This window comes from Leptopilina heterotoma, unplaced genomic scaffold, assembly GCF_015476425.1.
Source record: "Leptopilina heterotoma isolate Lh14 unplaced genomic scaffold, ASM1547642v1 Lhet_361, whole genome shotgun sequence".
Taxonomy (NCBI): domain Eukaryota; kingdom Metazoa; phylum Arthropoda; class Insecta; order Hymenoptera; family Figitidae; genus Leptopilina; species Leptopilina heterotoma.
The window spans coordinates 781,863-798,069 of record NW_025111042.1 but is presented as its reverse complement, the minus strand read 5'-3'; the positions used below and the strand labels follow the sequence as shown (position 1 = coordinate 798,069).

General features: G+C 21.8%; 1 protein-coding gene across 1 annotated transcript in view; it reads left to right on the top strand.

Annotated features, from left to right (window-relative positions):
• LOC122505646 (guanine nucleotide exchange factor for Rab-3A-like) overlaps window positions 1-16,207 on the top strand; it is a 46,248-nt gene that overhangs the window by 8,529 nt on the left and 21,512 nt on the right. The window lies entirely within an intron of this gene.

Below are 16,207 nucleotides of genomic sequence, written 5' to 3'. Positions count from 1 at the left end.
CACACGTGTTCTTGAAAGAAATAATTTTTGAAAGTCAAGGACTACGACGACGATTTTTATATCAAAAAACCAGAAATTAAAGATCCTTTGATGATTGCTGCGCGCGAGAAGAATGACGAGGAGTAAGGGAGGGGATTTATTTCAAGTTGTTCATAATATATCGTAAACTCGTAAGAGTGTGGAATTCATTCTGAAAACCGGTAGGACGAGTTCTCCGGTGACCAGATAGCATTTTCTCGTGGGACTTCCCGTACCTGGTGCACAACCACCACCACTACCACCACCTTCATTCCCTCTAGGTTCACTACACTTGAAAAGTGTACAAACGCTCGTAAACTCTATACGCAATCATGCCACAGGCTCTTTTTACACCTTTTGTATGTTAACCTCTCTTCTTTCCTGTTCATCTTCCCTTTTTACACCCCCCACCTCACTGCTTTGTGTTGTTACACTCTTCGAATTGCAACCAAGAGGAGGGAGAAAAAAGAGAGTTTTCCTTTCTTTACCGATCGTCTTATGTTTACTGATGAGGTGACCCACAGTCCCCACAGTTTCCTTTTTGCTTCTTTTTTTAAAGTGTAAAAAAATAAGAAAGGAATTTTGAACCGATTTTAGTCAAAATAAATCGGTGGTTATTCAAAATCGGTTCTAGATTCGTCATTTCGTTTTATTTTAATAACTGAAATCAGAATTTAATTTTTGTATCGTCAGAATGAAGGACACGAGATGTCCGAGGGAGCATCAAGTGGATAGAAAGAGATAGCTATAGCGTAACGTCCCCTCTGTCTTTGTTTCTTAACGCATGCGCGCTGCTGACTTCGTACTCATCTACTAAAACCTATTTTTACTACTTTCTCGGATATTATTCATTTGAAATTTTGTAAAATTTCAATTTTAAATAAATTAATTAAATAATAAAAATTTGACAGGAATTCTATTATTTTTCTTTATAAATTTCTTCGCAATAATTCAATTATTTTCATAAATAATTAAATTAAATTAAATAAATTAATTAAATAATTAAATAATTAAATAATTAATTAATTAATTAATTAAATTTTACAGAGATTCAATTATTTTCAAAAATTTGAAACAAATTCTTGACAAGAATTCAATTTTTTTATAAATAATTGAATTTTTCACAGAATTATTCAATTATTTTCAAAACAATTTTCATAAAATTCTTGGCAATAATTCAATTATTTTCATAAATAATAAAATTCTTTAGAGGATTTCTATTATTTTTATAAAAAAAATATAATTCTTGTCAAGAATTCAATTTTTTCATAAATAATTGAATTTTTTACAGAATTTCAATTATTTTTTAAACAATTTTCATAAAATTCTTGTCAGGAATTCAATTATTTTCATAAATAATAAAATTCTTCAGAGAATTTCAATTATTTTCAAAAATTTGAAACAAATTCTTGTCAAGAATCCAATTTTTTCATAAATAATTGAATTTTTCACAGAATTTCAATTATTTTTTAAACAATTTTCATAAAATTCTTGTCAGGAATTCAATTATTTTCATAAATAATAAAATTCTTCAGAGAATTACAATTATTTTCAAAAACTTGAAACAAATTCTTGTCAAGAATCCAATTTTTTCATAAATAATTGAATTTTTCACAGAATTTCAATTATTTTCAAAACAATTTTCATAAAATTCTTGTCAAGAATTAAATTATTTTCATAAATAATAAAACTCATCGCAGAATTTCATTTATTTTTAATTTAATTTTAATGAAATTTCTCGAAAAATGTAATTATTCTTAAAAATTTTATTAAAATTCATGAAAAAAATTCAATTTTTTTTTTTAAAAAACCTGCCAATTTTTTTATTAGAATTTAAGTATTATTGTTAACATATTTTTAATTAAATTTCTTGAAAGAATTATTAAATTATTTTTAAAAATTTTAATGAAATTCTTTTTAATAATTCAATTTTTTTAAAAATAATTTTAATAACATTTTTCGTAGAAATTTAATTAATATCAATAATTTATCAAAATTCAATTACTTTCAATATCTACTATTTCCATAAAATTTCACAAAAGAATTCAATTAATTAAAAAGAAATATTAAAATTCGTCTCAATAAGAATTCAATTATTTTCAAAAGTAATAAAATTCTTCGCAGAAATTCGATTATAGTCAAAAGTTTTAAAAAAAATTCTCGTCAAAATTTCAATTATCTTTATAAATAATAAAAATTTTTCTCCAAAATTCAATTATTATTTTCAAAAATTTTAATAAAATTCTGGTCGAGAATTCAATTATTTTATGTGAAAAAAAATAAATTTATCAAGAATTCAATTATTTTCATAAATTTTCAAAAAATTTTTGTCAAGAATTTAATTATTTTTACACATAATAAAAATCTACTCTGGAATTTAATTCTTTTTTGAAATTTAATAAAATTCTCGGCAAAAATTTAATTATTTTCAAAAATTTTAACAGATTTCAGACCAAGAATTCAATTATTTTTACAAATATAATAAAGTTTTTCACTGGAATTCAATTATTTAAAAATTTTTAATAAAACTCTTCGCAAAAATTCAATTAATTTTCATAAATAACAAAATTTTTCGCAGAAATTCAATTTTCTTCGCAAATAATAAAATTTTTTCGAAGAATTCCAATTATTGAAAAGAAATTTTATAAACTTCTTGTCAAGAATTCAATTATTATCACAAATAATAAAATTTTTCACTAGAATTCAAGTATTTAAAAAGTTTTAATAAAGTTCTTTACAAGAATTGAATAATTTTCATAAATATTGCAATTCTTTGAAAAAATTAAAATTCTTTTCATAAAATGAAATTAATTTTAATTAAATATTTAAAGTAATACTTCTCCAAAATTCAATTACTTTTTACAAATATCAAAATTCTTCGCAGAAATTCAATTATTTTTGAAAGTTTTTAAAAAATTTCTAGTCCAGAATTCAATTATATTCCCATCTAAAAATAATTAAATTTCGCAAAAATTTCAATTATTTTACAAAATTTTAATAAAATTCCAATGGAATTGAATTATCTTCATTATTAAAAAAAATTCTCTTCAAAATTTCAATTATCTTTATAAATAATAAAATTTTTCTCCAAAATTCAATTATTTTCAAAAACTTTTCTCAATTCAATCAAATTTTTTACTGAGATTCAATTACTTTTAATACAATTTAAATCTAATTTGTCGAAAAATGAAATAATTGTGTAAAATGTTATTAAAATTCGTGAAAAGAATTTTAATTACTTATTTAAAAATTTGTTGATAAAATTCTTTATGAGAGTTGCATTTTATAAAACATTCGATTCTCCAAAAAATGATTTATTTTTGTATTTAAATAATTGAATTCTCGTAGAATTTTCTAATAAAAAATTGATTTAAATATGAATTTCAGTTAAAATTTTAGATAAAAATTGAATATTAAACTCTCGTCTCTAAATATTTGAATTAGTAAAAATGTTCTTAAATTTGAATTAGTGACTGATTTTTTGCTTTTGAATTAGAAAATTTTACTAATAAATAGTTGTTTCTACTAATTTAATAGTAAAATTTACTAATTAAAATTGAAATAATTGAATTTTGAAAAGGTTTCAAATTATAATCTTTGAATGTTTGAATTTTTTTTTTTATAATTAAATTTTTGCAAATAATTTTTCACCTAATAAATCCTTCTTCATTCACTTTTGAAATAAATCTCAGAATTAATTATACTTTAATAATTAGTTAAATGTTATTTTCCACAAAGTGAATTTATTATTCAATAAACACATCATATTTCTTAAACTGCAAATGTCAACTAATTAGTTGTCTCTCTCTGTATAATAAATTAGAGAAATTATAAATGACATAAAATATATTTAATTCAACTCTCGTGGTATGAAAAATGAAAACAAATTTTTCACATGATGACATTCATCGATAAGAGTCAGAGTCAATGCATTATATTTATATTCGAAACAATAATTTTATATATATGTATAATGTAACAATTCCTCTCTACTCTAAATGTCAATCTTTTCTATGGCCTTTAACAAGAGAGCTCCTTTCGATTACACGACTCACTCGCACTCCTAGAATGTAATAAAAGCCTCGGGACAATGATTAAAGACTTTTAGTTATAGGCAGAAAAAAAGAGAAACAAGCCAAGATCATAAAGAAGAAGAAGTAGAAAATTAAAGTGCGAGGAAAGAGTAACGGAGTTTCATTCCTAGCATTTCTTTTCGAATTTTTCTATGATAAAGAGTCGAGAACATAGAGAATATTTTCCAATCGTTAAAAATTTATGATTTTTTGAATTGTTTCTAGAAATTTTATTTCAATTTTCGAGTATAATCATTTTTTTGTTCATCTATTAATATGAAATTAAAGTACATATTGCAGATTTAGTCGATTAAGTAAAATTTTTTGTAAAAAAAAAGAAAGAGAAGAATTTAATTAGGATTTTTAAAAATTTTAATATTCTTCGCGATTTTAATATAGATTATTTATATTTTATAGTGAATAGAATATTTATTACTAAAATTCTTTTCAATAAATTTTCTTTTATTTCCCGAAAGTTTTGTTTTATTTCGGTCTAATTTTTCTCTGCGGGTGTTTTACCAAGAAGTTAATTTAGTGAGAAAGGAAGATACTTTTAGTCACAATTTTGATAATTAGATAAACTCCACACCCTAAATTGAAAAGAACGGCTGACAATGAATCATCCCCTCCCCCTTATTCCCTAGCCTAACTTCATTAGAGTAAAAATAAAACGAAATATTTTTAAATACACTCTCCCCTCTCCAAACGAAAATCAGTTTTCTTCAACTTTTTTTTCATAAAGAATTTTTTATAAAAATTATTTTTAAACTCGTTTTTAAAAATAACATTCAAAAATGTTGTTTTCTAATTAATTATATATAAACAAGGGGAGAAAAAAATTTTAATATAATTTCTTCTTTCATTATCAACACTGTTTTTCTGCAGATTATCAAATTGAGACAAAAAACGAATATCTGCAGAAAGGCTGTGAAAAATAAAATAAGTAAATAAATGTCAAAAATATTTTTTTAATAGAAACGGAAATGAAAAGTGAAAACGTAATTCTCAACTCGTAAAAGTTACATAATTTTTGTCAGCAATAATAATTTATTCTGTATATCGCAACTTCTCTCAAGTATTTTCTGATGATAATGATGATAATAATGATCCAAAAATGCTTGAAATTTGAAGAGAGAAAAATGATTGAATGCGGACAAAAAATGATTAGAATTAAATCTGATGATTTTGATTTATTTACAATATTGTTATTTGATTGTAATCATTAAATTGTCACAAATAATAAAATGTTTCAGAGAAATTCAATTATTTTCAATACAATTTTAATAAAATTTCTATAGAAAAAAATTATATTCAAGATAATTTTAATAAAATTTCTTTAACAGGTTCAATTATTTTTAAAAATTGTAATACAATTATTTTTCTAAACAATTCAATTATTGTTCCCAAAAGTTATTTATAATATTTTTTGTAAATTTCAATTATTTTCAAAATTTCCAATTTCTTTAAAAAATTACATAATTTTTTCGAAATTTAATGAAATTCTTCAAAAAAAAAAAAAAAAAAAAAAATTGTAATTATTTACAAAAAATCTAATAAAATTGTTTAAAAGAATTTAATTTTCTAAGAATAATTTTAACTTAAAAGAAATTCTTCTTAAAATTCAATTATTTTCAAAGTTTTCAGTAAAACTTATTATTAAAAAAACTCCTTTATTTCCAAGAAAATTGAAATAAATTCTTCAAAACTTATTCAATTATTTTAAAGAATTTTAATAAAAATTTTGAAATCTATTCCGAAAATAATTGAATTTTTGAATTTGATTTTATTAAAACTATTTTAAATAATTCAATTCCTGCAAAAAAAAATTTATTATTTCAACAAATAATTGAATTTTTACCAAAATTTCAAAAAATAAGTGAATTTTTGACAAGAATTTTTTAAAAATTGTATTTAAAATTTTAAAATAATTTAATTTCTTCAAAAATTTCATTGTTTTTAAAAATAATTGAATTCTTAAATTGGACATTATTATAAGTTTTTTAAATAATTGAATCCCTGTGAAAAATTCAATTATTTCAACAAGTAATTGAATTTTTACAAAATTAAAAAAAATAATTGAATTTTTGATAAGAATTTTTTTAAAATTGTATTTAAAATAATTGAATTAGTGTGGAAAATTTATCATTTATTGAATATTATTGAATTCTTTCGATGAATTTTAAAAACATGTTTAAAAATAATTTAATTTTCCCTGGAATTCAATTAAAATTGTATTTAAAATAATTGAATTCCAGCGAAAATTTATGTATTTTTCAAAATAATTGAATTCTTAAATTGGACTTTATTATAAGTTTTTTAAATAATTGAATCCCTGTGAAAAATTAAATTATTTCAATAAGTAATTGAATTTTTACAAAATTTAAAAAAATAATTGAATTTTTGATAAGAATTTTTTTAAAATTGTATTTAAAATAATTGAATTCCTGTGAAAAATTTACTATTTATTGAATATTATTGAATTCTTTCGATGAATTTTAAAAACATGTTTAAAAATAATTTAATTTTCCCTGGAATTCAATTAAAATTGTATTTAAAATAATTGAATTTCAGCGAAAATTTCTGTATTTTTCTCAAAATAATTGAATTCCATCGAAAATTTCATTATTTTTAAAAATAATTGAATTCTTGAATTTGATTTCATTAAAACTTTTTTAAATAATTGAATCCCTGTGAAAAATTCAATTATTTTTTTAAATAATTAAATTTTGTCGGAGAATTTTGACAATATTTAAAAAAAATAATTAAAATTTTCGTAGAAATTAATTAATTATAATGAATTTGCATATAAACATAAAAAGTAGAATTTTTCCAACTTGAGTAACATATTATCAGACAAAGAAAATAGAGTCACGTGAGGTGAAAGTTGAATAAGAAAAAATTATACGTTTTCTCTTGAATATTTATGAAATGTTTATTAATAACGTGTGTATAACATATTTCTATACACAATTCGTTTATATGTTTTGTAATGAATATGAATACATATATATGTATAGGAAAATATACTGCAAGATTAGTCATTATTATCATCATCATGATCATGTGAAAAAGTACCAGGGTGTACCAATCGCGTGCGATAAATAAATTTCAACGGATCCTCCCCTTAAAAAATTTACTTCAGTTTACTTTAGAATTTAAATTATGAATTTTAATTTATAGCTTTTCTAAGGATATCAAAATTGAGACAAAATTGTTACTTCGCAACAATTCTTTTGCCTTTTTTTAACTGTTTGTTGTCTCAATTTTTATTATCCTTAGAAAAAATCCTGAAGTGCAACAACATTTTAATCGCCTTTAAATTATTCTTCTTCTGTATAATCTGATCTGTCATATTATACGAGATAAAATTCCCTTCGACAACTAATCGCTGCATTTTTCCGAAATTAACATTTATTACAATTGTGTAAACCAAAAAAAAAATAATAATTAATTCACAGCTTATAAGATTTATTGTAAATTTCTACTATAAAATTCAGTTTCTTTAACTTTTGAAGAAACTATTTAAAGATACTTTTAAAGAAACTGAATTTTCTGTATGAATGAATGTAGAAATTTACATCTTTCCAAATATTTTGAAAATTTCCCATTTACATGATTATATATTTTATAGTTAAATTCGTAATAGATAGAAAATGAAACGACTTTCATAACACGAGCCTAAAAATATAACGAAGACCCAAGAGATTGAGAAATTTCGAGACTTTTTTTCACATCCTCTGCCAATTCCTATCTTTATTTTACGTATATACATATATACATAATGTCTAGTTGGTTTTGTTATTTCCGACAAAAAAAAAAAAAAAAAAAAAAATAAAAGAGTGGAACTCTGTGATAACTATCGTTCCGGAATATTGTGCGTGAGACACGCGATACCAAATACTCCCAGAATTAAGCATTATATATTGTGCGTTTGTGCTTGAATGTTTTTCTTTTATCTCCACAAATGCAAAATACACTCTTCTTTTGCATAAGCGTTTTTCTGCTTCGCATTATAATTTCTTTGCAATTTTAAATTATCTACGAACAACAAATTTTTTGGATGATTGCTCTCTAAATTTTGAATGATACAGTAAAAATGTTTACTGATTTATATGACTTTTTGCTTTTAAATTATAGTAAATCTTCTTCTATATTAATAATAGTTGTATTCCGGTACAGTTTACCCAAAAGTAAAAAAATAAGTCACCAATTTAGATTCAGTGTAAATGTAAACATTTCATTTTTGAACACGTTCAAAAGTTGTGGATCATAAAAATTCAAAAATCGCGCAGGAAAAAACGAAATTAAATTTTTGTGGCAACTCTTCTAGTGTCCTAGTTAGAAAAAAATACACATTTCGAGCGCAACGATGAGAATAATAAAGTTAATTATAATTAAAAAACTTTTCACAACAATGTTACAGTATACTCATCTAATAACAAGGTTACTATGCAACAAACGCACGGGTTCTTATCTAGACTTTATCATCAGTTACTTTCAAATATAAATCCCCATAATACTTTCACCTCTAAATTTCTCACACCTGATCTCATATTTAGCCTTTCTTAAATAATTTCTTTTCCTCCATTTTTCTTTTTCACATCCGTATAAGATAATTTCCTGTTATCTCGAATATTTTTCATATTTTTTTTTATCAAAGATATTGCTCTGTTAATTAAAATTTCTCCACGATCGAATTTCTCGCTTACGCGATATTTATTTCGGAAGCAAAAATCCTATTATTATATGATAATAAAAGGAGTATAATAATAATTATATAACATACAAGTAATTTCAAACATACACTTACAGCTTTTTTTTATTTTGATAATGTACTTTAGAAAGGATACAAGTTGTTTCATATTCGATTTAGGCGCAAATAAGTGGAACAATTCAAGAGTAACGGTATCTACTCGTCAGGGACGTAACTATTTTTTTTATTCTTTGATAACAAAATATAAATTTTTTTCTTTTTATTTGCCAAATTATCACTTCTGAAAAATTGCAAATCGAAAGGTCTGCAATTTTTCGGAAGTGATAATTTGGAAAATATGTTTGAATGATGATAATGATAATGATAGTAATGATTATGATGATGATGATGATAATGATAATGATAATGATAATGATAGTAATGATTATGATGATGATGATGATGATGATGATAATGATAATGATGATGATAATGATAATGATAATTATAATGATAATGATGTTGATGATGATGATGATGATGATGTTAGTTTTAGTTTAAATAGGTTTAATTAAAGTACAGCCTTAATTCTATTATAATAACAACTTTTGTCACTCTAGTTGATGATTACTTTTTTTTGCAATTCCTAATTAGGTTAGATAAAAAAGTTTCCGTCCAATTTTCGAGAGGTGTCGACTTTCACCTCAATTATAGTGTCACCGTCTCTTGGCTTCTTGTCTCTTGTCTTTATAACGAAAAAAATACCGTCAGCATTGAGTTGCAATTTTTGTTGATGATTCGACACTTTACGGTGCATTCTCACTATAATGCGATTCATCGGTCCTTTTTTTTCAAACAAACTGCAGTAAAAATATAAAGTACTGCGGATTTTGTTACACTTTATAAATATTTCTATGTTTAGTTTTAACATAACTATTATAGTTTTAGACGACAAAAATATTATTATTAAAAAACGAAAATTTAGAAATAAAATTTTTGTCATCTGAAACGAGCTACAATTACTGGGGCAGTATTCTTCTTCCCGAAATATAATTATTTTCAAAAAATTTAATAAAATTCTTGTCAAAATTTCAATTGTTATCAGATATTTTCCTCATTTCAATTATTTAAACCAAAATTTAATAAAAATTTTACAGGAATTCAATTACCAATAATTTTTTATAAATTTCTTCGCACCAGTTCAATTTTTTCAAAAAAATTTCAATAAAATTCTTTTTAAAATTCTATTATTTAAAAAATGTTTGACAAAATTCTTACTTAAATAATAAAATAAATAAAAAAAAATAAATAAATAATAATAATAAATAATAAAATTTTTCTCCAGAATCGAATTATTTTCAAAAATTTTTGTTAAAATACTTTATAAATTTGAAAAATTATAATAAAATTGATCATAGAATACAATTATTTTCGTAAAATATATAACCCCCTCTTCCTAGGAATACAATTATTGTCAAAAATGTTTGTAAAAATCTTGGAAACAATTCAATTATTTTCGTAAAAAAAAATAAAATTCTTCGAAACAATTTAATTATTTTCGTAAAAAATAAAAATTCTTTACAAGAATTCAATTCTTTTGAAAAATAAAATTTTTCACAGGAATTTAATTATTAAAAAAAAAATTTAATAAAATTCTTCCGTAGATTTCAATTATTTTCAATTTTTTTAATGAAATTTCTCAATGGAATTTAATTATTTTCAAAAAGTTTTAAATAATTCTAAGAAATTCAGTTATTTAAAAAAATTTGAATAAAATTCTTTACAAGAAATAACTTATTTTCATAAATAATAATATTTTTTTTCGAAATTCAATTCTTTAAAAAAAATTTTTAGTAAAATTCGTTGCAAGAATTCAATTATTTTTATAAATGACAAAACTTATCGCAGAATTCAAATGATTTTTTATACAATTTTTAAAGAAACTGATAGAAAATTGCATTTACTCTTAGAATTATACTTCTTAAATTCGCCGAAAGAATTAAATTACCTATTTTTAAAAATTTTGATAAAATTCTTCATAAATATTAAATTTAAGAAATAATTTTGTAAAATTTCAATTTTAAATGAATTTAATTAGAAATATAAAAAAACTTAGATTTAAAAAAATTTTTTAAACTAAAATTCTTCTGAAATAAGTTAATTTTTTAAATATATTTTTAACTAGTTTTATTAAAAATAATGGATTTATAGAAGAATTTTAGTTAAAAACACTAAAATAAATTGAATTTTGAAGCAATTAGAAATTATTGTAGAAATTCAATTATTTTGAAAAGTAGTAAAATTCTTCTCAGAAATTCAATTATTTTCAAAAATTTTCATAAATAAAAAAATTTCACAGGAATTCAATTATTTATAAATTATTTTATATTATTTTTTTACAGGAATTATATTATTTTCATAAATAATAAAACTCAATGCAGAATTTCAATTATTTTCAATACAATGTTAATGGAATTCCTCGAAAAAAGTGATTATTCTTAAAAATTTTATTAAAATTTATCAAAGAAATTTTAATGATTTTAATAACCTTTGCTACATCTACAATTTATTTATTAAAATTTAAGTATTAAAAATTTGTTGATAAAATTTTGTATGAAAATTCAATTTTAAGAAACATTCAATTGTTATAATAGAATGTTTATCTTTATAGTTAAAATAATTGAATTCTCGTTGAATTTTCTAGTAAATATTGATTTAAAAATGAATTTCAAATTTAAATCGCTTTGAAAATTTGAACTTTTCATACTTTTAATTAATAATTTTGTACAAGTAATTTTTTTCAAAAAGTTTAATGGATTTTTTTTGTTAATTATTTCAAGTTTTTAATTTCTAATATATTTAATTGTAGAATGTCAGAATAATCGAAATTTCGTAGAATTAAATAGTAAACAAAAGAGTTTGAAAATTTACAAAGAACTTTTACAAAAATTATTTTTAAAAAATTGACTTGAAGAAGTATTTTAGATGAAAATTCTAGAAATGAATAATCGTAAAAATGATGAAAATAATTTTTAAAGAAATTACAAAGTAACAAGTTTTAATTATTATAATAAATATATTCTTGTTATTGAATCTTAAATTCTTGAATATCTTAATTTGTATAAAAAAATAAATGAGTAAATATTTATTTAAAAATGAATTTATTGATGTTTTTCAATAATTTTCGTTTTGATTGGACTTTTTTCGCAATTTAATATCCTTGGAAAAAAATAGGTATATTTTGAATGTAGAAAGTTAAGAATCGGAAAAGAGGAGAATTTATAGATATATATTTCTTTTTTATGAACACACATAAAAAAGCACCACCGAGAGGTTGAGAAAAATCTATTAAGTTTTTTTTTTTCTTCTCCTCTATCAGAAAAAATATCTGGCGCTTTACAATAGAAAATTGCTAATAGCTTTTGCAAGAGTGTGCGCTGAGATATAATATAGCATAGCAGTAGTTTGGCAGCCGTTGCAAGAACATTTCTGAGCTTCAGACCTCGTAAAAATCTATTTTGCTCAAGTAAAGGGTATAAAAGGAGATTACAAACTGGGTCTCCTATTCGATTGAGTGGAACGGAATGTGCTTTTTTTATTCCACACACTCACAAACACATATATATTTGCTTTAACACACAATTTTTGATTAAATGTACATTCGATACATTCGAAGAAAAGTCATGGTCATTTCGCTAATATTTTCTACCTTCAAAAATTGAAAAAAAGCATTCACTATTCAAACTTTTATTTTACTTCAAGTACCTACTTTTCTGTACTTTAAGCTAGAGAATTGCTTGAATAAAAATAAATTTTAAAAAATGAAGATTCTCATGAGAGGAGATTTAATTTTCATCTGCGCGGATTTCGATAATTGAAGGCTCTTCCAATTGTAGAATAAAAAAAAAAACCACGAGGTATAAAATAGTTTTCCCTTTTGAAATGTATCGAAAAAAGGATTTACTTGTTTTTTTTTACCAGTGCCTTTTTTTTATTGGCTCTCTCTCGTTGTATACTTTGGAGAGAGAGTCAATGATTCAAGTTTCAAGTGCATCAGATGCGAGAGAGCAAATTCATGTTACCATTTTGACGAGTGCCAATTATTGGAGAAAAGCTCACACAAATTATCCAATAGACCAAATAATCTCGTGTGTGTGTGTGTATGAAACATTCATAAGATTCAAGAGAGTTTGAGATTGGAATATATATATGTACCTACGTTGTATTAAAATGCGAATACGTTTCATGAACCTGATATACGAATTTTTTTTTCGTGAAAGAAAAATTGCGAAATTTTCTGAAAATACTAGATATTGAAAATAATTGAATTTCGAATATTTTTTGCAAATAATTGAATCGTTTTATAAAGAATTTGATTATAATTTTTGAGAATAGTTTTTTTATTTCTAGTATTAACGAATTTAAAGTATAGTGGAAATTCTAGAAGAAAAAATAAACAAAAATAGTAGCTTTTAGTGGCTGAAATCTAAAAAAAGTACACAAATAGTATAACGTAAAAAAAGTAGTAAATAGTAGGTTTTAGTAAATGAAATCGAAAAAAGGAGCATTTTTGAAAATAGTCGAAAAAGTCTTAATTAATAATAATAAATAGCCTGTATTTATCGAAAGAAGTTAAAAGTTTTATATGCTGAGGAATATTTTATTGAATATAAATCAGTTGATGTCGATGAAGAAGCCAAAGGAAACGGGGGGTTAAAAAGGGAGACTTTTCGTCTCGTATCCCCGATATAAATTATATGTATACGTTTACCATATAGTTAGCAGTGCAGAATGTGGCCTTGCGGCTATAAAGCGTACATCCTGCGATCCGCAAATCCACAGGAGTACTGCGGCTTCACCGCACTAGTTGTGCTTAAAATTCCTTTACTGCTGACAATCTCGTGTGTGTTGATACATAGAGAGAATTTTGCCGGTGACTTTCACCATTAACCACATACGTTTTACTATGTTTATATAGACACATATTGTATATATTGCGAAACGAATTGCGACCAATGTAGAGAGAGAGAGAGATTTACTTTTATGGAAACGAAAACATTTTCAATTTCGAATTTCAATTCTCAAAAAGCAATAAATCCTTTTCGCTTTTTTCCCTTTTTTCTGTCCTATATTTCTGTGTTTGTTAATTTAGTGCACAAATGCAGAAACGAATAACAGTTTCAACAAAGAATTTAATAAAGTGATAAAGAAATAATAAGTAATAAATGCCATTTTTATTTCTAAAAATAAAAAATAATATTTTTTTAAGCTAAACGTCGACGCTAAAAAATTCAGGAAAATGATTTTAGCTTGAATTTTTTTATTTTCAAATTCATAAATTATTTAATAATTTTATAAGTAAAAATTTTTAAAATTCATTTATTTTTTTCAAAAATTTTAATATAACTCTTCGCAAGAATTCAATTATTTTCAGAAATAATAACATTATTCGAAAGAATTCAATTATTTTTATAAATAATTGAAAAAGTATAATTTTTTGCAAAAATTCAATTATTCTCAACGAAAATTTCGATATAATTTCCCAAAAGAATTCAATTAGGTACTTTTATAAATAGTATAAACTTCTTTGAAAAAATTCAATTATTTTCACAAATAATAAAATTTTCCACTGCAATTCAATTATTTAAAAAAAATTTAATAAAAATTTAATAAAATTCATTACAAAAATTCAATTGTTTTTATAAATATTCAAATTCTTTGTAAAAATTCAATTATTTTATGTATTTTTAAATTTCAACAAATTTCCAAGTGAGAATTCAATTATTTTCATAAATAACTAAATTCTTACGAATAATTTTGTTACTTATAAAAATTTTAATTAAATTTTACGCAAAAATTCAATTATTATTTTTAGTAAAATTTTTAAACAATTTTACCAAAGAATTCAAATATTTAAATAAAATTTTTAATCATATTTTTTGAAATAATTCAATTATTTTCTAAAATTTTAGTAAAACTTCTTAGAAGAATTCAATTATTTTTCTAAATTGTAAAATCGTTGCAAAAATTCAATTATTTTCAATAAAACTTCAACAAAGAATTCAATTATTTTCTTAATTTGGCATCAAATTTTTCAAAATATTCAATTATTTTACTAAAATTTTAATAACTCTTTTGAAACAATTCAATTATTATTTTAAATAATTTTAATAAAATTCCGGTCCAGAATTCAATTATTTTTATCTAAAATTCAGTAAATTTCGCAAAAATTCAATTATTTTTCAAAATTTTGACAAATTCCCAAGTAAGAATTCAATTATCTTCTTAAGTAACAAAATTCTTCAAAAGAATTGAATTATTATTTATAAAAATTTTAATTAAATTCTACGCAAAAATTCAATTATTTTTAGTACAATTTTTAAACAATTCTACCAAAGAATTCAAATATTTAAATAAGATTCTTCGGAGGAATTCAATTATTTTCACAAAAAATAAAATTTTTCACTGGAATTCAATTTTTAACAAATTTTTAATAATATTTTTCGAAAAAATTCAATTATTTTCGATGAAATTTCACGAAAGAATTCAATTACATTTATAAGTGTAGTAAAATTTTTTGAAAAAATTCAATTATTTTTAATACAATTTTAGTAAAATTTCATGATTGAATTTAATTTTCAAACAAAATTTTAATAATATTTTTCGAAATAATTCAATTATTTTCTAAAATTTTGGTAGAACTTCTTAGAAGAATTCAATTATTTTTTCAAATAGTAAAATCATTGCAAAAAATCAATTATTTTCAATAAATTTTCACGAAAGAATTCAATTATTTTCTTAATTATAAGTTATAAAATTTTTCAAAATATTCAATTATTTTCTAAAATTTTTGTAAAACTTCTTTAAATAATTCAATTATATATTTTTAAATAGTAAAATCCTTCTAAAAAGTCAATTATTTTGAATGAAACACGAAAGAATTCAATTATTTTCCTAATTGGTTATAAATTTTTCAAAATATTCAATTATTTTCTAAAATTTTAATAAATCCTCCGAAACAATTCAATTATTATTATTTTAACAAATTTTAATATTAAAATTCTGGTCCAGAATTAAATTATTTTAACTAAAAATAATTAAATTTCTCAAAAATTCAATTATTTTCCAATATATTTTGACAAATTTCCAAGCAGCAATTCAATTATTTTCAAAATAAATAAAAGTTAAAAACTGTAGTTATAGCTTGAAAATAACTGAATTTTAATTATTACTAATATTTGTTAAAAAGAAATTCAAAATTTTTTTTTAAATTCTCGTTTAAGAAATCGAATAATTTTTGAAAAATAATAAAATTCTTTCCCAAAATTTATGATATTTCTAACCTAAAAATTCTAATAAAAATACCACTTGTGAGAGATAAAAATTTTTACAAATTAATTTTCTTTTTCGATAAATTTCTGTT